Source organism: Vicugna pacos, chromosome 25 (assembly GCF_048564905.1).
Source record: "Vicugna pacos chromosome 25, VicPac4, whole genome shotgun sequence".
NCBI lineage: Eukaryota > Metazoa > Chordata > Mammalia > Artiodactyla > Camelidae > Vicugna > Vicugna pacos.
In genome coordinates, this window is record NC_133011.1 from 17,127,109 (window position 1) to 17,151,869 (window position 24,761).

General features: G+C 35.9%; 1 long non-coding RNA gene across 2 annotated transcripts in view; it reads right to left on the minus strand.

Annotated features, from left to right (window-relative positions):
- Positions 1-15,837: 15,837 nt before the first annotated feature.
- LOC140689113 (uncharacterized) overlaps positions 15,838-24,761 on the minus strand; it is a 68,060-nt gene continuing 59,136 nt past the window's right edge. For both annotated transcript variants that reach the window (XR_012063992.1, XR_012063993.1), the window contains exons 2-3: positions 17,371-17,457; positions 15,838-16,113 (exon numbers count right to left, since the gene is read on the minus strand). This is a non-coding gene — a long non-coding RNA (uncharacterized lncRNA). The remainder of the gene's footprint in view (positions 16,114-17,370; positions 17,458-24,761) is intronic.

Consider the following 24,761-nt stretch of genomic DNA (forward strand, 5'->3'; position numbering starts at 1 on the left):
TGGTAAATATAATCAACACTGGCATAGTGTTATTACCGTATGTTACAATGGTCACCCTCGATTTTGAACTATAATTGATATAGGAGATCTTTGGTTTCGTTCCCATGACATGTGTATTTCTCCTCTAAAATTCTTAAACTTGTCTTGAAAACAACCTGTAGAATATTTATCACCTCTAGCATATTATAATTTTTCAAAATTATATCCTATTTTCAGAAGGATAAAAAAAAAGGAAAATTGTAGTTTAATTTAAAAACAAAACTAATCATTTAAAAATAGTTTTAAATAATAAAATCTTGTAATTTTAAACAACTCAAGTATTTTAATTTTTACACATGGTGTTACACAAACACAGTCTTTATACAGTTACGCTGGTATTGCTTATATATTTTTAAAATTTAATAGGTCTAATGCATCTCCCTTGTTTTTGCAATGGTCTTCATATTTTAGAGTTTGATGATTTCACAACTTCCTATCTGGACCACAATTTGTTATTAATCTCTACTTCTGCCATCGCAATGAGAAAAACATACCTCAGCTAACCTGTTGTTCAAGGAGGCTTGAGCAGACCCGAGCCCACCCGTCAGTGAGAAGCCAAGCCCAGTCAGACCTGTGTCCTGAAGCAAAGCTGCTCAGCTAAGCTTGGTCTAGATTAGCCGCCTTCAGACAAGCTCAGTGTTGCTTTGCACTAATACTGACTGACACATTGTCAAAACCAGGACTTTTGGAAGCACTTTTTGTTTTTGTAAGAATCATAGCCAATATTTATTTCTTAAACTCAGCATCTCAGCCTTACATATTTCTCCTTCAGTTTCTCAAAGTACGGTGTCCTGTAATTGCTACTTAGCGTGCTTAACCAAGAAAAATGGACAGGGGCATTAGTGAAACAAAACAAAGCCTCAAACTAGAAAAGCAAATGTAGATAGACTTCATATAACTTGTACAGAGCCAAAGACATTTGAAAACTCTTGTTATCAACCATTCTAAATGATACAGGTCTGCTGTGATCTTAAGTCTTAATGATTTTATATAATAATTCAACAAGCAGTATAGTGCTTGAGCCAATACTGGATATTCAAAAAATGAATTGAGCTGAATTGATTCTTTTGTTTGAACCAAACATTTAAGAAATTATTTTGTTTCCAGAAAAATGACAAGAGCTCTGTAAATGCAAAACAATACAATGGCACTGTTTTCAGATTTCAGATGAGTCTAATCAAGTGATACTTCGTTCTTTCATCTGTATCTTCACCATCCATGGCTAATGGTTTCTTAGGACCTCTTTAACAGAAAAAAAAAAATAGAAATAGCCACAATAGTCACATTCTTTGTTCTTTCTAACTTATCTTTCATAGTACTTGCAGAATTATCCTTTGAAACAAAACTCTGAGATTGTCAGTCCTTTGCTTAAAAATCCTGTGTAACTTTGGCACAATCTTAATATCTTTGTGTCTCAATGTCCTCATTTTTAAGATGGAAATGGTAATAATAAAGATACTTTTTAGAGTTGTGATTAGGATTAAATGAGTTAAACATGACAAGTACTAAAAATGATTTGCTATGTAATTAAAGAGCTACTAGTGAAAGGACTCGTTATTGAGAACATGGTGTAAAGCTTGTTCTCATAGCTTCAGGGAAAGCTCAGGGCCCCAGCCCCTCAAAAATTCACATTTCCAAGCTTTACACAATTTCAGATTCAACTATTAATTTATTCAGGGAAAGCTCAGTGCCCCAGCCCCTCAAAAATTCACATTTCCAAGCATTATACAATTTCAGATTCAACTATTTATTTATTTAGACATATGAGAATACAGCCAACCTTTACTTTTCCAAGAGCTGATTGTATGTCAGTGTTGTGGTATGTACTTTCACATACATGTTAAATTAATTAAAAGGAAGCAGACTGAGGTGGCTCTAATGCTACTGAAGCAAACCAGTGAATGTCTCAAGGTTAGAAATCAAAACCTAAGTACAATCAATTACAAACAGTCAACTAGACTTTAAGGTATTTTAGCCAAGGAATAATTTCCTTGCTTTGCTTCTGAGTTTCTTCTATAAAGTCTTTCCTGAGCCACAGTTGGTGGAACGCTCCTTATCACTTGAAGTTTGGTGCTGCCTTATTCAAATTGATTTTCGCTCACACTCTTAAAATTTTTAATGTGGCACAGTGTATCTTTTAACACATGTTCTCTCAATAATCTTCAAAATAACTGTTATACCATATTGCTGATGAAAACATGGGGCCTCAAAAAGGTAAAGTTTTTCATAGCTTGAGATAAATATCTCAATTGCCACCAAGAAGAGAAAGAATCAGATGAAGGAAGACAAGAATAAAAGACAAGGAAAAGGAGGAGGAAGAGGACCAGGGAACAGTGGAAGTAGGAGGAGAGGGAGGGGGAGGGAGAGAGGAAGGGAGAGAGGGGGATAAGGGGACAGGGAGCGGGAAGGGAGATGACAAGAGGACATGGAGGTGGAGGAAGAGGAGGATTATGTGGAAGAGAAGAGAACTGTGGGTAACCTGGAGATGGATAAAGTAGCAATAGAAACAGATGAGTGTGACTATAGAAATACCTGGAATCATGTTGGTTGGCCTCTCCTTCATTCAGAAAAACAGGGTTCTTCTACTGCTTAGCGATCCCAGCATGCAGTATGCTGCCTTCCCTGGGACTTGATGTCCTACCCCTCGTCCCCATGCTCTCTGCACCCAACTACACTGGCCTCCATGCTACTCCCGAACATGCCAAGCAAACTTTCCTCCCGAGGCCTTTGCATCTGCGACTTCCTCTGCATGGACCCCTCTCCCCAGATGCCTGCATCCGGGTTGTTCTCTCACTTCCGCACTGCTCACATGTCACGTGCACAGAAGGCCCCTATGTGCACTTCACTACAGGTTGTGCACACACACTCTCCTGTTTTTATCCCCCTGTACCGCCTTCATTTTCATAGCACGAGTTGTCATCTAACGTAATCATTGTAAAAATTGTTCCCTGTCTGTCTTCCCACAGTGAGCTACTAGAGGGGAGTGGTTTTGTTGTGTTTACTACTTTATCTGCAACATTTAGAATTCCTTATTTATAGTATGTGCTCGATTCTCTTTTTGTTCCAAGAAATACTCTCATTTCATGCTAAGCATTGTGCTTAGTGCTTTACACATATTATCTCATTTAGTTCTCACCCGAATTTTTGTTAAATGCTACTGTTACTTGCATTTTACCTGGGTGAAACCAAGTCACAGAGATGTTACCTGTTCTGCTCAAACCTCATAGCTAGTAAGTGTTGGATCAGGTTACCTCAGCTCAGTCCACTGCTAGTAGACACTGCACCGTGTGGATCAATATCAAATAGGTAAGTTGCCGAACTGGATTTAAATCAGTTTAACTCCAAAGCCAATCTGACTCAATATTCCTTTCTAGATGTTGTGATAAAATGTCCTTAGACATTTTTTCCTTTAATAACAATAACCCATAATATCTATTATTTTCTCTGACTTGCAACTAAATCTCAGAAAAGTTTTGTCCTGGGAAATGAATTGAAATTAGAAGTGGCTTTAAGAAGGACTCTGTCCTCAATCAATTCAAAGAAAGCATGATCTGAAAGCTTCCTTACATTTAGTATCTGAGAAGAGAATAACGTTGATCTATGTCTTCTCTCAAGGTTTTCTTGCTTTTTCTTAAAATTCAGTACGTCTTGAAATGGAGCTATTCCACAATAGATTGATTGAAGACAGTAGCTTTTTTTTTTTTAATATGGCCTTTTATTGGTCCATTTATTCTAAAGCTGTTCAACAAAACTTTTACCTGCCAGTAATTTAGTGTGAGTGTCATTTAGAATAATTACATATCCAGCTGGCTGCCATTTAGGACCAGAAAGTACATTCATTTTTTTTTCCCCCTGAATTTTCTGTAACATATGCAATACCAGTAAAAAAAAAAAATTAAAATATCTACACAAAAGAAAATACCACTATATGATTTACTTCAATTGACAAAAATTAATGGAAATATTATTCTGGGTGGCACTCCACCCTTATTACAACTCATTATGGTTAGCAAGCCTAGAGAATTGAGTTATTACATACAATACTTTTAATACAACCCCTGGGGCATTTAAAACCAGCCTAGATGAAGTATTACAAAGTATGTTGGAGAGGACGATTTTGCACAGGCAGGGAAATTTCTTTAGATTCAATACATCTTTTTTTCTATTGTTGCTCCTAATTTTTAAAGGACAGCTGTACAAAGTATAAATGCCTATTCTTAAGTTACATGTTTTTAGTTATCAAAAACGGCATAGTTAGGAAAGTGAGAGAAGACTGTGGATACATACCTTGAGAATAGACTTACTTGTTTCCAAAATAAGAACTGTAGCAATTCTTAGTTCTTGAACCTTAGGGTATTCTCTGCTTTTTGCCCTCCTCCCCAACCCACTCAAATGCAGGCTAAGGGGAGGAGGACACCTTCAGGCCCTGGAATTAAGGCTCTACATTGCTAAGGGAATTTAGGTGAAAGATGAAGGGGAGAACAGACACACACAGTAGTCTCCCTTCAAAGTGGATACAGGCAGTCCTCACTTTGCCTGGTAGCCCAGAACCACAAAAATGACTGCAAAGCAATCATAATATTCAATGGGATAATTATGATTTTTCTGTGATTCTTAAAGATTTTTGTTATAACATTGAAAACTTTCGTAGTCTGTTATAAATTTATGGGGAAATGAAAAAACAGTGAAACTAATATTTATTTAGTACCCTGTCTTTTAAAACATTAGAAATATTGACAAAGTATTTGTTAAATATGTGAAAGCAGTAGTTTGGATTGGACAGTTCTTATTTTTTCCTTCTTGTTGAATAACACAATATGGAACCCGTATCCTTTCTATGCCTTGGCAAATTGTCAATGCTTCTTTCAAAGTTTGAATCAACTTCCAGTATTTTATCTTTTGTGCTTTCAGTACTGTAAAACATTTCCATGAATTCCTTTAACGTGAAGGTTGTTTTTGCTTTTTGGTTTTGTTTTTGGCCACTGTCCCTTCCTCTGGGAAATTTTCTTTTTCTTTTTTATTTATTTCTTTGATCACAACCACTTTCCTCATTTAAGTTGATAAGTTTACCCTGACTAAGTTCCTCTAGCTTCATATCTGGAGTATCTAATTTCAGTAATGTCAATGTTCCCAAGATTAGTAACTCCATTTACTTTTAATTTATATTTTATGTTTGGTAAATTTTTGTTTCTTTGCTTCATTTTCATCTTTGTTTACCAATTCTCTTTGGATTATTCATTTTTGCATAATGTTACGTATATTTATCAGTAAGATACAAAGAGGCAATGCAGCAACTTCCTTAGCTGTCTGTGCATGGACTTAATATGTATGTGCAATGACCAGTCACCAGAGTGATCTGAAAGAAGTGATGTGATTGGTCAATAATTATGATGCACATCTTTTACTTATGTAGTGGTTTTTGGATGAAAGATCTAGCAGCAAAGTTTGTACCCTATGCCACTGCAGTTAGTATGCCACAATAATGAAAATTTAAACCATGTTGTTGGAAGGACTGGGCTATATATACTTAGCTAAACAGCTAAACCAAAATCCATGCATTTCAGAATTATGCAAATCAAGGGCTGACTTGGCATAAGGCTTCTATGCTTAATATTGCCTCTGTCACCCTCATTCTTACTACTACCTTTTATTGAATGTCTATTGTGTTCCAGGCATTTCTTGGCTTTTGCCAAAATTTATTCCATTTCATCCTTACATGAAGTCTATATGATATTATAATATCTACTTTACTGATGAGTAAACTGAGATATAATTATTGAAGAGTTTTTTTTTAAGGCTCAGAAAGTGGCACAGACAGCCAAAAATGAGGCTATCTCATTTCAAAGCTGGTGGTAGCTTAGATTTCACTTTATTAACTTTTTTTTCCATTTGGCCAACCATAGTTTCCTATACACTAAGCTTTCTTGAACCACTTATAAGTTCAACTGAGGCTTATGAGACAATTCTTCTCAGAATAAGAACCTTCACTTATTTGCCACCTGTCTCGTGAAGAAGTATAGTAGTGCTCTTTATAACCAATGGCATTTATTAAGGTCCAGATGTAATTATTTCTATTAAGGCTTACTCTAGTACTGGTCATTCTGCTTCTCCAAGCCAATGCTAAAAAGAAATTGCCATGTATTTTATTTCACAAAACATCTAACTTGGACTATTATTATAAGGGAGTGCAGAATGACTCTCTAGAATCTCAAGTCCACTGAAATTGAATTATTTGGTCCTAGTCTGGGTGCTGCCACTGTAGAACAGAGGACAGACAGCATTAAATAGGAGGAACTCAGAAGAACTGTGGTTTAATCAAGGAACTGAGTCACAATGGTGGGTCTGTCCTAAACAAAACGTCCTCAGACAGGAATTTCAATAATACATTTCCTCATTTAGCCAAGAAAATCAAGTATCAGAATAAAAAACATCTCCATGTCTTATTTTACCCTGTTTGTCTTTCTGTGTTGGTTCAACATTTATAAACAATACTATGTATATAATTAGCATTCCAAAATGAACTTTGTATCAGCTCGATTAAGCATTTTTGTAGCTCATGAGATTGATTAATACATATTATTTATTTCTGGTAAGTTCTGTTTAAAGTTCAACTTCCATTTGAAATGATAAGAAAATACTAAATGTATGATGATGTGAGACCAATCGGGAACTTTTTCTGACATCTAAGATTAAAACATCCATCTTCCCTTAATGCCTGTTGCTTTTCCTTGTACTGAATGAATAATTGTGTGATTTAATTTAAGTTGCTCAGGCTGTGCCACCCCTTGAACCTAGAGGGGGCCTCACAGGGACCCCCGTCTCCCAGCCAGTCACTCAGCTCTCTGAGTGTGATGTGTTCCATGACAGTCCTGGGACAGAGCTGCCTCCTACTAAGTTTACAGAGATGATAGATGGATTTGGTTTCCTGGGTCGTTGTTCTTGAAGAGGTTATTTTTGGGAATGAAGTGTGCAAAGTGAAATTCAACAAAAGAAAAAACTTAAGAATGCTTTTGAAACACTCAAACAATCTCTTAGCTTCTTAAAAGCAATCTAATCAATGTTTATGAAGCGATTATACCACTGCGTGGGAATGTCTGCCCTAGAATATTCTTAGTTTTGCATTTATAGAGCTATGTTAAACTGCTTGTCAACATACATCACCTGGTCTTTGCTGTCACATTTAGTAGAACAAGGTAGTCATCTTATGATGTGTCCTTTGATAATATATTCAGTCATTTCAGAGCTTCTGTATGTTATATGTTGCTGCTATAAAGCTGGTTTCTTTATTATAATCTACACCTGTTTTTATTTTTATTGTCAGCAGCCTTACTTTGAGACACTATCATCATAAGGAATGAAGTGCTTGGGTAATTTCATGGTTTGAATTCACAATAGGGTCTCTTAACCTGGGCGCGCATGCCTGGGAAGTCTACAGTTGTACTTCAGGGCAGCTGGGGTCTCCGTGTGACTGCATACCAACTGTGTGTGTCTTTATGCATCTTCCCAGAGACAGCTTTCACCTGGTTATCAAAAAGACTGAGAAAGGCTGTTCTTCCAGGCCTTCATTTTATTCCTGACCTCCTTCTATTCTTTTATTCTCAGCAGCATGGTCCTCACCACTGACCAGTGGCTGGTCTTCTGAAATCAGCTCTGGCCACTAGAGTCCCCCACAGTGCTGTTCCCTCTGGGGACATCTGTGGGCTCTGCCCTAGAAATGCTGGCTCAGTCTTGCCTGGATCTCAGTTTCCATCTCTGCCTACTCCTTTGGCAGATCTTCGTATCTCATGGCTTGCCCTCACATGCATCTAGACATTTCTGCTTTGCTACAGGTAAACAACAACAACAACAACAACAACAAATAACTCCTACAAAAACCAACGACAACAAAAAACTTTGCCATGTCAGTGTTAAGTTTTATATAGTTTGGCTATATTATTGTTTTTAAAATATACAAGCATATTTTGTATTTGTATTTCAAAGTTCTTGAGGTCTTTAAAAGAAAGTTTAAAAGAAGGAATCTGAAAAGGAAGCAGATAGACAAAAATCATCAAATTAGGGGAAAAATCCATATTTGTGGTATATTCTATACAGAAAAACTTCCTGGTAGAAACTACAGGCATGTACCTCATCCTGTGACACGGAGGTGAAGCTATGCAGTCTCTCTGGGCACCCAGCTAGAGGTGATGGGCTACTAGGCAACCTTGTGGCGAAGTACCCTCTTCCCTAAGACAAACCATCGATGCAGGAGTTATGTGCTGCTTAGCCCCTCAGCAGCCGTTCCTCCTTTCTCTGGTAACATGCTCTCAATTTCCAAAGAGAAACACTCCACCCCTCCTCTCCATCCTCATGGTTTGAATGAGGTTGATGCTCTCCCTCCTTCATAAACCCATCAGTGCACTCATTTTTCTGGTCACAGTGTGACCCAATTTAGGAAAAAGATATATCCAGAACCTTTATTTAACTCCTGGAAGAGATAAGCTCTCTCAACCCAAGTTCCTCTCCCCGTCCAAATGCTGGTCTGGAATTGTTATGCAAACCTTATACCCTGAGGGGAAAACCCACCTGAGGATGTAAAACCAACACTTGGGGGCGAGCAGGCCTAAATGGAGAGAAACATACCAGGGTCCTATGGGTCCTGATGCTCTTTGGAGCCTCTGTATCAAACTGCAACAGAACTACATTTACTCTAGGATTGTTTAGTTCGGTGCACCGCACATTTCTTATTTTTCTTCATAAGCCAATATAATGAGAGTTTATCACATACCGTGAATGGAGTCCTAGCTAATGCATGAGGGCTGGATTTAGATCAAATAATGAGTTTGCAGATTTTTGCGTCACTGGGGCCTCACTTTCTCACTCCTCACCTGCTCTTTGGCACCTCTGTCCCCATAGCACCCAGTGCTCTCAGGTCATCCCTGACTATCTGGAGCCCCCCAAGGTGACCTCATAGGCCTGCCCTTTCTGAAGTATCCAGGCCTTATTTAAGCCTCTTGCCAATCATCTCTCTGTTAGTCAACACCTTCATCTCACAATCCTACTTGCTGAATGGCTCATGTGACATTTAACTTATGTTACAGAGTTAATAGTGGACAATGTAGAGTCTTTTATTCAAAAATCATGTACCTTTTGAAAGGAGGCTCAGTGTCTTAACCTAAAATATGTGAGCTTTTTAGTCTTTGTGGTGAATATGCAAGGGAAAATCTGATTGATTTAGAAAGTCTGTTGTTGGTTTCCACCGGTCTGCTTCTTTGATTGCTAATATGACTGAAATAGCTTTGAAGAACATGTCCCTTTTTATTTGTTTTATACCCTCAATGTCGGATATTTTCCAGGAACTAGCAAATACAATTTGAAGGATAGACATTTCTCTCATTTTTAGACATTGGAGTGAACTATCGTTTTTCAACGACACTTGAGAACCCACCTACCTTGATCTGGGGGGCTTGATCAGACATGGAGAGAGCCAGGGCAACCGCAGTAGAGCTGCAGTCTCGATCCTGTGCGCAGAGCTGGTGCTGGTCTGCGGGGATGTCCAAAGCCTGTGTGTGGAGGAGCGCACCTGCCTGTCTGCTGAGAACAGGCCCGGGCAGTGCACGGACACTGCCCCTGTGAGAACCTGCGCGAGTACTAGTGGGCCGCTCATTCTCCGTAACTGCCACGTGAATCAAACTGACCCTCTCTTCTGTTGATCAGCAAAGAGATCAAGGTATGAGTTAACGAGGGTCTTTGTGAAAGAGATGAAATTTCTGTTTAATTGCCTTTCCCCAATCTAAAGCGTCCTAGAGCTGATAAGAACTCTTAACTACATTTCTTCCTGTGGTAATAGCTTTATTTTGAGAGCACTGGGATATTTTCTTCAATCATTTTCTTTAAATATGTTGCGTTTTGAAATCTCAGGCTGCAAATTTTCAAAAATGTCATCCCCACTGAGTTCTTCTCTGGGTAACCACTTTGTCCTTCTCATTTTCAAGACTCAAATTGTTTTCCGGTAAGATTGGCCAAATTGAAGTGATTTCAGTTTGCTAAATTACTCTTGTTGATTGGTTCCTTATTTCAGCATAACTTCTCATTCCTGTGGAAACAATCATATCTTACCAGAACCTTTGTCCAGTCTCTCAGCTACCCTGTTGGAAAACTGCTGTGTTTCTCTGGGTAACCAATCAGTGGGATTTCACTGCTGAGGCCTAGCAGGGGAAATGAGCTGATCTCTTCTGTCCTTTTGATTTTACCAGTAAGCAGAATATTTGCAAGGATCAAATAAATTAATTTCTCTAGTTCAAGCAAAATTTTTCAAAGTGACTTGTTCAGAGATAATAGAAGGTAGTTTAAAATGTCATGATCAAATCCATCAAAATATACACGGTGTTGTATCAGACATTATTCAGAATAGAGTAATAGCAGTTTCCTACAACTTTATGAACTTAAAAATTTACTGGCAGATAGCCATCTATTTTTAACATAAGACATCTGTCTTGGTTTTTCTTCTACCATTTTGAACTATTTGTGCTTTTGAAAATGTTGATACTTCTCTGTGTTCAGAGCATTTTAAAATCTAAATGTTTCTTCCATCCAATTACGTATGAAAAGAAAGAAATTCCATCTCTTTCCATGCTGACTTAATTCTATTACAGTTTTAAAATTTATTAGGAACTACTATTATATGATTGTAAATACCATAATACTTGTGCTAGTAGAGTTTTGTGTAACACTACAAAATTTAAAATATAATGAACTAGGGATATGGTACTTAAAAATGCCCTTAATAATTTTTCTTGATGAAAGATAAATTATTTTAATGGTTACCATTTTATTTGTGACCAAAAATAATGTACTAGAATATCTGTTTTTGAAGTTTTCCTACTTGCCAGAAAGGACTGTCAAACAGTATCGCTCGCTTGGCTTCTTAAAAGCCCTTTATGATTTCATCATGGGAAAAAGCAGGAGAGTGAGAGAATAAAATTCTCATATTTTACCACAAATTCTTCTAAATATTTTTTTTTACAGTGTAATGCTATTTTAATAAGGTTCAAAAACAAGAAATACAAAACAACATATTCTTTAGGGATACATACATATGTTGTGAAACCAATTTTTTAAGCAAGTGAAAGATACACAAAATTCAGGATAGCAGTGACCTCTCAGAAAAGAAGATGATGGCAGGATATGTGGCAGTAGGCACACAGATACTGACAGTGTTCTACCCCGAAATAAGACAGTGGATTCAAGACTGTGTGCTTTATTATTGAGCTGAATATATCAGTTCTATTTTATACATTGTTTGTATTTATCAAATATTATATATGACTATTTTAATTAATAAAACAGGCATAACACAGGGTATTTTAATTATGCCTCATCATATTTTTGGTCCCCTACTCTACTTGGTCTATCAAATTTTGTTTTGGGCAAAAAAACAAAATTGAAGTGAAAAGTTCTGTTCAAATTATAATCTTACGATTTTTAATTGATTTGACCAATCAAGCAAATGTGATGTTATTTTTTTCCTCTTTATTAAAGTATAACTGACAAAACTGTGTATATTTCAGGTGTATAGCTTGTATTTTATATACATACACATTGTGAAATCATCACCACAATCAAGTTAATTAACATATCTATCATTACATCTGCATAGTGAACACGGGCTGTTTAGATGTTTGGGTTCAGGGTAGTTTCTTTTGGGGAATTTAATATACAGTCTGAACCCCTGAGATGAAAAATCACTTCCCATTTTAGTACTGATCTCATTTTAATGTATTTGTTCTGTAGTTTTTCTGTTTTGCATTCCCTAGCCTTGACATTCAAAGTCCAATCAAAAAGTATACATGAGTAGTGATGGAGACAGTGGAAGAAAATATGATGAATCCTAATGAAGATAATATTTAAAGGTTCATTTATGCAATGATATTCTATTAATAATGTATATGAAAATACAAGAAGATAATAATGTATGTAAATTATAAGTCACCGTTACCCTGCAAAGCAGGTGATTTGACTGAAATGAAATAACTGATTCCAACTTGGGCCTAAAGTTCTCTCTTTTTTGAAATGCTTTTTGAATTAAAGTCAGTGAAGTCTACCCTAATTGACTCTATACAACTGAATATCTTCTATACTCCAGTTAACTTATTTTAAACTTGTGTAGATATTATGGAATCAAGAATCCCCAATAAACTGATGCTTCCTTGCCTTTCTAGTGGTTGTTTTGTTGGAACTCCAAAATGAGTGTTTGGAAATTATTTCAGTCTGACCTTACTATTTTATTGCCATTTGATAAATGTTTTATGGAATAATCAAGCATAACTAATGATGATATAAGGAAAGTGCATGTTTTCAGTTAAACTCACCAAATGAGAATATGAAAATTTTAAACGTTGGAAAAATTCCATAAAATGATTAGTAAAATTTCCTCCATTTTCTTACTTCTTGAAGATAATCCTGTCAATTATTTTTAGCTCATTAATTCTGATCCTATAATAAATTTATATAGTCACCATATATATAGTTACTGATTCAAATAGAAAACACATATTCTGCATCTTAAAAAATTTTTTTTCTAGGGAAAATAATGATAATAATATCAAGTGTTAAGATAAATGAGTCTATGAATAGTTCTATGTCTGCAGTGCTATGATAATGTGGAGTCCAAAACCTTTTGCCAGGCTTTGCTGCTTGCTATTGTAGAGGCAAGTGTGATCATGTTTTTCTTTAAATATTTTCAAGCTACAATCCTTTTTAAAATGGAATCACTATTCCTCCTATAGCCAACACTTACTTCGTTTTAACTAGCCAAAAAATGAAAACATCCAAAGATGTTTCAAACCCCATGGAAAGAAACAGGATTTTCTAAGAAAATTATTATGTTAATGAACATAAAAAATCTTAAAGATTTTTCTACAAGTGCAAAAAAAAAGACATTTTGATCTTTGGGGAGGGGAGTGGTGTTTGGTGATTCTTGTTAATTCATAAATTGGCTCAGAAGTGTGGCGATCTTTAAATTTTAGTATTCAAGTGCTTCTGGTATTTCATAGGTGCCTGACACTTCTATGCATCACTTACTAAAGGAATTTTTCCATATTTAATATTTTCATAGAGACCAAGAATATTTTACTATGCTGCTTTAGAAGGAAAAGAAGGCCCTCTTTATTCTTTTATATTTGGGAAACACTCTTCATTGACAAAACAAATTAATATTAATATATCAAAATGAAAACTGCATTTGGTTTTCATTTTATCATAATGCCTTGTCTCACTGACATAATTTGTGTTTCTCTAGGTTTGCTAATGTTCCAATAATAAATAAATAAATTCCAAATGTTGCAATTTATCCAAGAGAGAAAATTGTTACTTGTTAGAATGGATGGAACATTTATTCTAATCTTTCCAAATTTTATATAAATGCTTGAAGAAAAATTTTACTTTTAATGAAAATAAGTTATTTAATTCACATTTATATTTTTATTTGATGTTTTACTTCATTTTTAAATTTGATTTCTTAAAATTTTTGAGATTCTCTGCTATTTCTTTTAATATAAGAGAAACCAATGAAAAATAAGCATAATAATTCTTGTTCTTGAGAGTAATATATATATATATATTTTTTTTTTAATGTGGGCAGAGTGGGATTTAAAGGTCCAGTGCTATGAACAGTGGGAACTTTGATTTTACAGAATTGTTTTTAGAGACATATAATTAGATATTTTCAGGGATGCTATATATAAGGTGATCTGCTGTCATAGACCATCAGAATTATATTGCAAGCAAATGTGGGTAGAGTGTGTTTTACATAGGGTTTGAAACTTAGGGACCATAGGAATATGAGGGAATACATAACTTAAAAAAAGTTGTAGTTATTCTTGATACATGGCTGTCCTGCTCATTAGAAATCAGTCACCTAAACAATTTGCTTGGTGATGGATTATAGTTTTTCTAAAGTTGGCCCATTGATGGTTGGCTCTTGGAGCTTGATGGCATCTCTTTTGTTTCTCTGTTCATCATTTTTGTTTTTGGTAGTGTTGCTTTGGTATTTTCACTTTGTGCTCACTGAGCCTTTTTTCTCAGATCCATTTAGTCTCTCAGGGACAAAAGCCACATCTTTTTTCCCCCTATTCCATTATTTTCTAGGATAGTGAATACTCAACACATGCTTTGTGAATAAATGGAAAAAAACATCATCTTAAAACTTTGCTTGAGATGTCATCTATAGGAAACAGATACAAGTCCGAGGTCAGTGAAGAAACTGCTTTGTTTACATAAATATCTGTTTCTTTTTATTATTTGGAAACAAAATGCTTGGTTGATATAAAGTGATTTTGAGTCTACTATAGGTAAAATAGCTTCCATGTATTTTATAGTCAAATTGAATAAATAGGTGTGGATTCCTTAAGTGTGTGGATATAATCTAAGGTCTATAATAAACAGTCTCCAAGTCAGCTTATCTTGACATGAAATCAAATAACTTAGATCCAAAACAATATGGGAAAAGAATAATGGTAAATGTTAATCAGATTGTGGTCACACCAGATGGGAGAAGGATATTAGTATCACCTGAATATATCTGTAGGTAAAAACTAAGAAATAGTTCTAGAGGCAATTTAGAAATCATTTGACATCTTTTTACATGAAAAGAAACTCAGTTTAAGTGTTTGCTCAGTATCATATGACTTATTTGTAGTAGATCTATGACTGATACTCCAGACCTCTTGTCTGGTCATCTGTTCACCATTTCCCTCAATAGGTAGCTTTTGATGTAGCTATGCCTTTAAATTTATTTAGAACAAATGTTACCTACAGCACATTATGAAAAAAAATGCTTGTGTGTGTGTGTGTGTATGGGTGTGTGTGTATGTAGTGATATTACTGTATTGTCAATAAAAGAGTTTGTGTAAGTTCTCTTACTAAAGCAGTCATATATTCTATTTTTCCATTCACATGTTCTTACTTAATACTCAATATAACTGAGAGCCAATTTACAAAATGGATGGTCAGAATTAGGAGTATGGTTCTATGCAGTTCACATCATAAACAATTCATCTGGTCCATAAGGTGAAATAACCAAGAATATTGGAGTCTTTAGCACAAGATTGTTACCAGGTAAATTTACCAGGTTTACAAATCTCAGATATGGAAAGCTCTAGCGGATTTAAATTCTTGCCTTTCAGATAGTTTCGTAGCTGTGATTCCTTCAGGTCTAACTCAGCTGGGAGCAGAGTAAGGGAGATGGGGAAAAGTTACTGAGGCTTTGCTACTTAACATGAGTACATCCACTAAGGTTTTGAAAAGGACAAGTTATTCAAATGTGTAGCATCTATCAGAATTAAAGGGAAATATGCATAATGAAAGGCAGAATTTGTTCCTAATTGTACAAACTATATAGAAGCCTGGCACACAATTTTGCATAATTTAAAAAGTTGATGAGGAAAATACCCATTAGGGTACCACATCTATTCACTTAATGGTGTGGGATTATTACCTAAGTCATATTCTTGAATGTTTCAATAAATTTAATTTTACATCATCCAAATCACTATTTTTTTTTAGTGCTTTCTGTATATGGTAGTGTTAAAACCACACTAAAGATTACCCAATGCTTCTTTCCATTCTTGACTTCTGTGTATTTCACGTCCTCTGACATTCAAGCCATAATTAAAGTGAAGTTAGAGGTTTCTTAGAGGAGAGGGCCCTTCAGCTCATCATTGTCACCTGTCCTTATTTAATGTCCTATTACTTACCTGTTATGAGGCTGAAAGGAGCAATGAAATGGTGCTGTGTCTTTTCAAGCTGTGAGAGCAAGTGGGTTGTTTCTTTTTATTTCAGTTAGTTACATTTTGACCATCACATTTAAAGAATATAACTTGACCATAGTCTATGTCATATATATTTCCATTCGTGAAACATATGAAAAAGATAGTACACAGATAATCAAGAGTGGAAGCTTCAGTGTTGCACAATGCTATGTGTCAGGAAATCAAATGTTGTCACCAGGGTATCCATTTGAGTTTTCATTAGATGAAATGAAAAGAGCTGGAAGAAAGCTGAAGTGTCTTAAAAAATTATGCCCTGCAGAACATCAAACTGAAAACATATCAAAGAAGGTAGATCAGTGAAAGGAGCCTTCCGACACAGTTCCGCGATAATAAATGGAAATTAATCACTCTAAATTAAACTCAACTTTCAAATGTCCTCTATCACTGACAATACAAAATAGGATTAATTTACTATTTTCCCAGTTGTTTAAAATCTAGAATTTGATCCTCATAAGTGCATCCTATTAATCTCTCTTACTCTTATTTTCAACATATATTAAATAAGCTTAACATAACAGATTTATCAACCAAATCAATAAGTACAATGACAGTACCCCAAATTCATTTAAACAATTGTTAAATTTCAGTGTGAAACCAATAACCTCCTCATCATCTGAGGTTGAGGGAGGGAGAGGCCTTAGGAAGGTAACATAACAACCCCCTCCCCGGTTTGCAGATGAGAAAATACGCTTTTAGATGTAAAAATGCCTTTTCTTCTACTCAGTAGCCAAATATTAGGAAATTTGGTGTCCTAATCATTTTTTCTTATTTTAACCCTATGTGTACTTCATAATGCTCATAATCTTCAAAACAGAAGTCAGCATTCTATAAATTAAAAGGATGAAGCATTTTGCTTGTTTCTTTTAATCATCCATTATTTTGGAAATTTTTTACTGAAACTTTTAATCACATAATTTAAAAACATGTTTGCTAGTATCTCTCTACATCCTTCGGCTCTTCAAATGGGCATGCTGTAACACCATTGGTATTCACAGGTAAAGAATTTCTGCAGCTTTATGCATTTTTGAAAACCTTTTCAAAGACACTCTGGAACTACACCTGGGTGGAACTCAAATATTTAACAACTTGGAGACACAACCATTATTTGTTTAGTTTGGTTTTCTATCTTTTTCCTTAATCAGCAAAAGCACCTACCATTTAAAAATTTTTCACTATTCGATATATGAGAAATGATAAATTTCTTTTATTTGAAGAACCACATTGAAATGCCTTTCATTAATTTCAGGGAACAACAGTTAGGTCATTACATACAAAACTAAGGAAATAAAAGATAGCAATGTTTATTTGTTAAATCAGTCATTCTGCCCTCAATTCTTGCTTCGGGAAGGGCAAGGCTACTCTGCTAGTAAATAGAAATTAAATATACAGCTTGCTGTTAAGCCAGAAGCTGCGAAGGTTTCTGAGATTTAACCCTTCTTGGAAGATAAGAACTTAGTTGGCTATAGTTCTATATAAGGCCTGTGGGCCAGATAAAAAGAAGACGGTTCATTACTCAATTACTCACAGTAAAAGCAGCATCCAGGGTGTTACCTTGCATCGTATTCCTGAGTCTCCATCCAGACAGGGTTATTTGGTGAAAGCCAGATAGTACCTGTACATGAAGTAAAGTACATTCGAGGTGAAGAACCCAGAAATTAACACAAAAAGACCCAAACGCAACTCTGATTCACATGAGGTTGCTGGTGACCTGCCCATCCTTCTCCCCAGAGAGAGAAACCTTATCTTTACTCTGGAATATAGGCGAATCTACTCTGGGGAGGGGAAGAACAGGTCTGGTCTTTACTAATTTGCACCACCTCTGGGGAGGGAGGTGTCTCTAAGATTTATTATCCTGAAATGTTTGTTTCCTTATGCAAACATCCCTAAATTGGAAGCAAATGGTTTTGCTTAGAGGACCAGCACTGCAGAAATGTAAAATGCTCTCAGAAAATTGTCTTTATCTCCCAACGGTCGGTCTTAGGATTTTCTGGGTTCTGCAAGATGCGTCCTCCTCTTAGGTGATGCCTTTGCTTTGGTGGGCATCCGCGGGAGGGTCCTGAAGCCTGACCTTCAGAGTAAGTACAGCTCTGTGCTTGCTTCTCTTTCCAACTGGGTGTCCCTGGAGACACTTGGGAACAAATATTTTTTCCTCTCTTTCCAGTGTCACTCATTTCGTGTTTGCCTTTTTTGCTAGAACTCCACTGTTAGGTGAAGAATGTCTCTCTTTCTAGGTCAGCTGAAATTTCTTAACTTTCAGTCTCTGTTTTCTTAATTAACAAGTGAACATTCTTTGCAACCTAAGTGCATTTTTTGTTTATTTATTTCTTTTATTACCAATAACTCAGTGCCAGAAACCATTATAGCAATTGGATATACTGCAAAAAAAAAAAAATTACAGCTCTGCCCTAAAGAGGAAAAATCAAATTTGCAAATCAGTTGCACTGTGTTACAAGTATATGCTTGAAGTCTGTAGTGGTTGAATCAAGTGAGGCGGATCCCAGTCTACCACATGGGTCAGGAAGTCTTCACATAGGAAACTAACCTCAAAAGATGAAAAGCACTGGCCACTTGTAAGGGAGCTGGAAATTATAAAGAAAAGGGCATTTCAGGTAGAACAGCAATGTGGTCAAAACAGAGGCCAAACTAAATGTGACATTTGGAGAAGCATGAACAACTAGGCACGTAGAGAAGCAGGATTTGAAGGGAAGTTGGAGAAGAAGTTGTGCTAGAGACAGAGGTATATGTTAGACTAGGAGGGCCTTGAGTGCCCTGCTAAGGCATTCCCAGTTTTTCCTTAGGGACAGTAGTTTTAAAACTTTGCAACTTTCTCAAGAAGAAAATCATTATTTTTTTCAATGGAAATTGTCTCAGTTAAAATTTAAAACTACTGCTATAGGTAATAATATGCTTAAATGGTGATGGACAGAAACACTTCATAATAGCTGCATTTCAAAAAGTTTCCTCTAAGAGCAGAGAACTGAGTGAATGTGTATAACCAGGGAGGGAGACAGAACTGGCATATTCCAGGTGAGAAATGAAGAGAGCCTAGACTAAGGCAATATTTGTGTGGATAGAAAATGTAGATATAAACATATTAAGTATGACTAACTTGACACAGTGAGGTCGGTTTTGGTGTTGAGGTCGTGTTTGACCACATGATTGTTTATGCTACTCGCTGAGACAAGTCCGCTTTGGATTTGTTGACTGTGGTCCATCTGTAAGATGGAAATGATAGGAACACCAATCTCTCAGAACTGAGTGGCAGGTAAGTAACACATGGTAAAACGACATGATTGAAAGCTATCACTTTTATGATAATGTTATTACACTCAAGTAGCAATCTGCTGTTGGTAAATGAATAACTACACATGAGCCTGGGAAGAGAGACTGTCTTCCGATAAAGAATTGAGAACAATCTGTATGTGGCAGGCGTAGTCCTTCCTGTTTCTTTCTAACTGGATCTTATTGCTTCTTTTTTTGAATCCCCAGAACAATTACTTGTCTAAGTCACTTACCTGAAATAATTTTTGAGGGAAACTCTTTGCGGGCAGTAGTTATCGCTAACTCATTTGTACTCTGTGATTTGAATAAACTGCACATTTAAAAATAGAGCTGAGAATCTTGCAGGTAGTTTGTTGAGGGGTGGAGAGAATTTTCTAAGGGGTAAGGACATGGCGTGGTGCCGAGTTCACAGCCCGCACAAATATGCCTAGATTCTCTTCCACTTAGTACTAACTGCCAAACAATGACTAGAGAATGATGTTCATTGCTTTCTTTATACTCTCTAGGGTCTAAGTTTTCTCATGTGCAAAACTAGGTGGGTAAAGCATATCATTTCTAAGGTTCTTTCCAGCTGAGTCTAAAAAATCATAGGAGGATGGAACTTTTTGTAAGTTGAAGAATGCAAGGGTAATGGTGTAAGGGTGAGTGGAATGATGGATGGATGTCAGAACTGTAGACGGGAATGAGCTGATTGCAACACACTCAGGCTAGGACGCGGGGAGCACTTTGGCAGCAGGGACATAAGATCAGACACTAAAGTTGCCATTGATACAAAGGAGATTAAGTTTACAAGGCAAAGAACATTCCCAAAATTTAGGACAGGCATTAGGCTTTCTTTCATTTTTGAAGGACAGTTAAGACTTGGCCGATGAGCCTGTAGTAGTTTCTGGTAGGATTTTCTTAAGACTCATAAGGATACAGAAGCTTTTGAAACACCTTGCTCTTGATAAGTGATTTTCTTCCCTTTAATTTGAGAATTAGCAAGGTTGTAGCAGGGAAGATTACACTCTTCAGTGTCTCGAATGCTATGATTTGAGAAATAAAAGGAAGCACTAGATAAAGGCATGAGTTGATTTATTGAAAACGGCGTGAGAAACATCAACCATATGTTTTTGGAAAACAAAAGCAAAACACTTTGTTAAAGAACCTTTCATTTGCACTTCTGCTTCTTTTCTGTGGCAGATGCAGATTGAAATAAAACACTTAGCTCTCTCTTGAAAAGCCTGATTAAAGAAAGTAGTTATCTTTATATAAACAAACTAATATAAAGTCATGCTAAATTTTTTGACCTTTATAATGAAATCAGAACAATTTTTTTTTGGTGTTGATTTAGAATCTCCCCTTTGGTTCATTATGCACAAATTAAGCTCCTTCTCATTAAAAGGTTGTCTTCAAAATTCAAAATGCAGATCAGAACGAGTCCCAGTTCCCAGTCTTGGAGCAACACATGGTATTTGACTTCAGGGAGCACTTAAAAACCAACACATGGAGTTATTTTAATTTGGCATTTCCCTCCAGGAAGTAGCAACTATTTTGGGGAAGCAATGAGACAGGTTCTCCGCTTCTCTTTCAGTCTGTCCAAGAGAGCAGGTCTTCCAGAGTGACTGCCCTTAGATTCCCACCTGTGCCACCCAAGCTAATCAGGACACCAGTCCTCATACAAATTTTCAGCCTCACTGAGGCTCAGTAGTCAGAAGCTGAGAACATTCAGGCTTGTGTTTGTCCAAATGCTCATGCTTTGCCTCGTGGGTATAATTTCTGTAGGAAAAACACTCAATGAGAATGAAGAGAAAGGAAGGTATTTCCTAGTTCTAACATCATTCTACTGGAAAAGGTGGTGCAGTTTTAGGCTGGAGCTACGTAAACATTCAGCACAAAACAAAAACTTGTCAAAAGCTGAGAAGAGGAACTATAGGAACATCTACCCTCTTCCAAAATAATGTGTTTTGACACCATACACTTGAAGAGTAAATTCAACGGGAAAATTCAACGGGGAGCTCTAGCTGAACATGCATTTGGCGTGTGGGGGCAGTAAGCCCATCTGTAAGTTGAAGAAGGGAGAGTTCAGGAGTTTAGATTTCTAGGGAAATCATTTAGAGAAGGGATCATCAAGTTAATCTATTAAAATGTACTTGCTTCTTATAGCACTAACAAAAAATGCAAATTAAATCCAAGATACTATTTTTCCTCTAAATGAAAAAGATATAAAAGTTTTATAAGAAATGTTATTCGCCAAAATGTTTTAAAAATCATTCTCAAAAATGATTTCAAATTCACTTCAAAAAATCATTCTCCTATATCAGTGGTAGTTATGAACATTGTTTCCATGTGATAATTATTCTTAAAATTACCAATGCTAATGCATTTTGATCTACTATCACTCCTTTATCCTGTAGACATACTCATATGTGTGAAATTACATACTTACAACACTGAAAAAAGATTACAAACAATCTATAATGTGATAATGTGCAGTGTTAAAACCAGAAAAAACAAACAAAATCTAGAAAGCTCTATTATACAGCTGCATCTTTTTTATTTATATAGAGTGAGCTCCAAAATATGTAATTAAATGAATAAAGCCAAGAGTTATACACACACCAGATCAGTGTCTGTAGTATTGTACCATGTGTGTTAAAAAAGGGAGATGTTTGTTATACACGTAGATGGTCTCTGAAAGGATATGGAAGAAACTGGAAACACTGATTGGATCTGATTATCTGGAGGTCAACTTTAGGAGGGAGATTTTCACCCTTCTGAATGGGATACCATGAGTATTTCTATTCCAAAGAAATAAAAAATAAAAAATAAATAAATATATAAATAAAGTTAATTGTTGGCCATTATAATATTTGGAACATATAGAAGTAAATGAAAAATATTTTGATAGTATAAACACATCTACCATTATAAAGTATGTTCACAAGGAGATGGCATTGGGGTTTGGAGTCAAAAGTTAAATAAATAAAACTTATTTTATATGTCTTGTCCCTATTCTACTTCCTATATCTGCCTATTTCAGCAATAGGTTGTTGGTCATGGGCTCAGGGTTTTGGAATCTCAACTAACTAGTTTTCTATCTCATCATAATTAATTTTCAATGCAAAGATACCATAAAAGATGGGAGAAACTGTGTTTACAGAAGTATTGTCTGTTTAAATGTAACATGATACTTACATTAATCATAATATCATCATAAACAAAGTGTAAAAATCAAATTCATCATCCAATTTCTTCAGCAACTTTTCAGCATGTGGAGACTGTACGTCAGGTAATGAAACACTACTGGTACCCAGCTGTTATTGTAACTGCTGCTATATGCAAACCTCCCACGTACAGGGTACACTTTTACACGTTTTCTCATTTAAAGCTTCATACAACTGTGTGAGTACCATGTTATCATAGCCTTCTTAAAGATGGGCATATAGAGGCTCAAAATATTAGGTAACACACCTCATCACATAGCTAACAAGCATCAGAATCAGAATTTGAAATCAGGGCTCTCCAAGCTTAAAGTTCAGGTGCTTAACTACAATGCTGTATTTCTAGGTTCCTTAGAGAAAAAGAAACACAATGTAGAAGCTGTACCCTCAAGAAGTTTATAGTCCAGTGAAGAGAGACTTTATATAAATATAATTAATGACAAACATTAAAACATGTTGGCAAAATGTGGAGAAACAGGAATTATCAAACATTTCTGGTGGGAATGTAAAATGGAGCAACTACTTTCGAACGTATTTTACTCAAGGGAAGTGAAAACACATGTGCACACAAAGACTTGCAAATATACATTCATGGTGACATTACTCATAATAGCAAACGACTGGAAGCAACCTAAATGTAGATCAACAGCTGGATAGGCCAAATGTGGTCTCCGTATAATGGAATACAATTCAGTAATGAAAAAAGAATGAACTCTTGACACATGCTGTATCATAGATGAACTTCAAAAACATCACTCTAGGTAAGATAATCAAGACACGGAGACCATATGTGTATGATTCTATTTATATGCCATATTCCTGAAGGCAAATTTATAGCATCAGAAAGTAGAGTAGTGATACAACATTGTAAAATGATTATAAATCAATAAAAAATGGTAAAAAAAAAAAAAGTAGAGTAGTGGTTTCCTGGCACTGGTGGTAGAATGGTCAGGAGAGATCTTATAGGGAAGATGAAAATATTCTACAGCTGATTTCTGGTGATGGTTGTGCCACTCAGTAAAATTACTAAAAGTCATTGATTTGTAAATTTTAAATGGGTGAATTTCATGATATATAAAATATCCCTCAATAAAGCTGTTAAAATATGAGGAATTCTACCCTGAATTGTGTGAACTTGCTTTCTGGCTGGTGGCCAGAATAATTCAGTTGTATGGCATGCTTGTTAGAATCTTGTGAGTCAGGTCAAGTTTTATAATATGTAGTTGTTCCGATTTGCTAAAGGGTAGCTTAATATTCAAGAGAGAGAAGATTGGTGCTTTAGAGTTCTGGCCAAGTGGCTTGATGAATGTTATCAATTAAAAAACAAAACAAAAACAAACCCCCAAAACAGACATTCCACTTTTCTCTAGGGGCCTTTCTCTATCTGAACTAGTATAACATTATTTCAGACAGCTTACGTCTACCTTCTTTCTCTTTGAATAAAGTATTTGAGAATTTAAAATGCGCTTTAGATATTTATATGAGCAGCTTTACAATAAAATCCAAACTGGTTCTTTGGAAGGAAACACAAGGACCATAATGTATTGTTTTCATTCATTTAATACTCAGCCTCAAGCTTAATGAACAGTCATTCTTATGAAAAAAGAGATTTGGCACAATTTGTTTCTCCAGAAACTTTACTAAAAAAACATGTTTAAAATCAATTGTTTGAAAAGACTCTGAGAATCTTCAAGAACAATGTAGCCTGCTGTCTTTCCTTTTTGGTACAGTAAGTGATAACAGTCACATTTTGGCACCACACACTGTTTTACAGCTTTATAGTCTGTGCTAGGTATCAGCTTGTAAATTATTTTTGAAGGTTAAATAACAATGATCAATTTTCCAAGTGACTTTTCCTAAACCCAAGAAAGCTGTGATTTCTTTAAATCTCATACTCTCGACATACTTTTCATGAGGAGCAATGCATTTCACTAACTAGAAGACAAAAGAGATGGAAAGAAATCAGCCAATACCTTTCAAATAAAAATTAAAGTGAGGCAAACATACTGTCTAACCCACAGCAATCAAAGTACATTAGGCATGTGAAACATTTTTTGGAAATATATCTTGAAAGAGATATGACTACTCTCTTCAAAAAATCTTCCCTCTGTGTTTTGGATACGTGGTTATGTGACTCAGTGGCAGCTGTCAAGCTGCCAGTAATTACTGGGTTACTAGGACTTTAGCATGCTCTTGGGCTTAGAAAGGTCCAGTAGGAGACTCAGGTGCAGATGAGAGAACTGTTGAGACATCAAAGCAAAGAGGGATGTGGCACACAATAGCTTCATAGGTATTGTGAAGTATATAAAGCACCTTTCAACAATCCCTTATTATGAAAGATCTGCTTGACTTCCTCCCAAGCCCCTCATGCCAGAATCCAACAGCCTGGAACCCTCCGAAAGCATCTGCCAAAAATTACATCAGATTCTAC